This window comes from Polyodon spathula, chromosome 1 (assembly GCF_017654505.1).
Source record: "Polyodon spathula isolate WHYD16114869_AA chromosome 1, ASM1765450v1, whole genome shotgun sequence".
NCBI classification, from domain to species: Eukaryota; Metazoa; Chordata; class Actinopteri; order Acipenseriformes; family Polyodontidae; genus Polyodon; species Polyodon spathula.
In genome coordinates this window covers 22,942,189-22,945,548 of record NC_054534.1, presented here as the reverse complement: position 1 = coordinate 22,945,548, position 3,360 = coordinate 22,942,189, and positions in this window count along the sequence as shown.

The following is a 3,360-nucleotide window of genomic DNA, read 5'->3' as shown; positions in this document are numbered from 1 at the left end:
ACCTCCCAATCACAGGCTTTGGGCTCCTTCTTTGAGCGGATAGGTAGGGCTGGCACAGTCTCAATGACAATTACAGTCTGATGCAAAGTCTGAAGGTGCAATAAGTGTACATAAATGTCACCAGTTTAATAGCTATCAATAATGAAACACCCATTTAATCTGCATCATAGCTCATAACATCAAACAGCAATCCTTAGAATTCCCGGATTATAAATCAAACACGTATTAGTGTAGCATTATTGTAATGGCAAATGCTCAGTGAGCAACTTCCACAAAGTTTCCTATATATAAATGATATCTCATTAAAGTGTCACTCTGTTAAAATATAATACAAAACATGAACCATACTGTACAACCACAACTTTGTCCATCCAAACTTGACAAATCTGTTTTTTAAATGACTTTGTCTACTTTTATAATAAAATTTTCTGACACAATTAAAGCAGTCTTTGAAAGGCTAAACGTTGTGTTTGCTCTTTAAACCATAACATAGAACAGCACATCCAGTACTGCATTTGACATATTTTGAGTTTGAAGCATTTACAAGTGTGGAAAGAGGTCAGATTTAACGATTCAACAGAATTCACATAATATTCATACAGAAAAACAGAATGAATCACCACACAAGCACAAAGTTAGGCATTTCAGAATGGGCCATACACAGCAGAGCGTTCCACAGAATATAAATTCCCTGCGGTCTTGTTAAGTTCTCTTAATACCTGTTGCAACACTTTGATGAGACCTCCAAATCAGAAGCCACTGTCTCCCAAGAATTAGCGTTTCTGATTTGTCATTGTCTTTAACTCATCATCTTTCTAGCTATTTTTCATTCAGTACATCTGCCTTTCAAGAAGAATCCAGGGCAGAACTAGATAAGCATAGGGGAGCAGATTACAGTACCAGCAAAGGGACAAGCATCAGCAAAAAATAACTACCAGTACAATGCCCTTACTCTTTATAGCTGCAGCTTAAAGCAACTAAAAATCTAAAATGTGGAGGAAAATTGAAACAGGCATGAAATCATAGCAAGGATAAAAATAAAATCTGTATCTTTTTAAACAGTATACTAAATGACTAGTCATCTGTTCTCTGGAAACTTAGCATGAGGCTGGAAGTGGGTGGCCCAAGATTGTGCAGCATATACTGTACTGCAAGCAAGTTAGCACTGATTAATAGGCTCCTGCACAAGGTTTGTTGTTGTAATATCAGACTGTCGCCCATCTCGAGAAACAACCAGTCTTTGGGAAACACAAATCAGAATGGATAACTGCTCCAAACTGAATACGCTGCACTGTCAGCACCCCACAACCAGCCTTGCCTAATATTTTATTTCTTCAATCTTGATGTGAACACATTTATGCTAGTCTAGTATCCTAGTTTAGACCACCAAACTCATTTTACAGGAGACAGGTTAGTTCATTGCACACTGTGCAAGCTGGATACAGGAAACAATTTATTTTGGTGTCATTAAAGGTCATAATTAGAGATCAGTTTGCTAAAACTGGCCATTTGCCCGTTTTCCTTCAAAGACATAACTATGTCAAAAGTGAGCCATTGACACAGATTTCTCACAGGATTATTTCCAGTTGGCTGAAATATGAAATTCCACCCTTACCCTTTTGGTTGCCTGAAAGAAAAAAAAAAAAAACTATTTATTAATCCAGTCTGTAACTGTGAAGGCAGAAGCAAAATACAACTGACATTCACAGGTGAATGGAAAATATTTTTTTTGGGCAGGGCATTTGGCATGTTTTTGCAGTGGCCTGGAAAATTGGACTGGCCCCAAGTGCTCTAATAAACTAGGCTTCTAACAAGATTGTTTTAATGCGAGCTAGAGAGACCAGTGTGGCTCATAATTCTGGTAAAAAGTTAAATTTAAAAAAAAAAGTACAATGAAGTTATCTAGTTACTCCCATTTAAAAAAATATATATATATATATATAAATATATATATATATATATATATAGATAGAGAGAGAGAGAGAGAGAGAGAGAGAGAGAGAGAGAGAGAGAGAGAGAGAGAGAGAGAGAGAGAGAGAGTTTTTTTCATGACATTTTAGCACATGCTAAAACAGAATGTGTGGAAACTTTGCATATTATTAGAGGGAGAGAGAACCATTCTACCTTAAAATAAAGACTGCTCTGACAGAAAACCTATTCACCAATAGTGGCTATAATAGCATGACTGATTGCCAAACACCTCAGTAGCATTGTAAAACCTGCTAGGCATATGTAAGTTCTGTTGCAACTTGCCTTTAAAATTCCTTTTGTTAGTGCTGTGCTTAATCATGTACGTTATTACATAACAAACCTTTTTAGACATTTTTGGGGAGGGAGGGGGACGACACACGACAACACACTAGAACAAGAATTTGTTCCTGCTTTCTTTGTTTACCAGATAAGAATTATGTAACAGAGTTAATCATTCCCAAGATATTGGTGTTTGAGGTAATTCATCTTTGCTTGTGGGAGCTGCCATGAATCAGAGAATTGCATAACACACTCTCTACAGCCTGTGTTATGGGAGCAGAGGAAAGGCCTTCACAGCACTCTCTGCAGTTCATGCCATATGTCAGCCTTCTTCATCTTTGGAAATGTATGGTTTAAAACACTTACAAAAAAGAACAGCAAACAACTGTCAATGTTGTTAAGCCAATCAATGTAAAAAACACAGATATTATGCTTATTATTTGCATACTCAAGGCCCTGTTGTGTAAGTACTCTGGATAGCGTCACGGCCCAATCAGTTACTGGCAGGAATGAGACTCAAAGATGGAGAGCTGCAGTTAAAGAGCTGTTAAAACAAATACATGAAATAAACAAGACAACCTGTGAACAAATAAACAAGGTACAAAACCAATGTTTACCGTCCCAACTGGGCCACGCCTTCACTGGAACTCCTCCAACTAAGCAAAGTAGTTGGCTTCCCTTATATGATAAACTATTTAGTCAAGACCCAGCCACATTCTACACATGGATTTGGCATGGAGGGAATCAACCCCATCCCTGCCAAACTTAAATTCAAAATAACATTTACACACAGGTCTTCTGCCCTGCCAAATTCGCACTTTCTTTTCTCTCTAAATGACATCTTTTCAGTTTATTCACTTGCAGCCCTTGTACCAGCTCTCGGCAATAATAGAGCAATTAAGGTAAAATGCCCTTATACAATTCACCTCCATAGAGCAAAACTACATTTATTACCCAAATCGTTTTATTTAAAGATATGCATAATACACAATTTACCAAGTAGTAAAGGGTTGTTACAATTCGCCTCTCTGACTGTAGATTAACATGAGAGATTCACCACTACTATTTTGTCTTACAACATGTGTTTTTTTTTTTTATGAATGAAAGCAA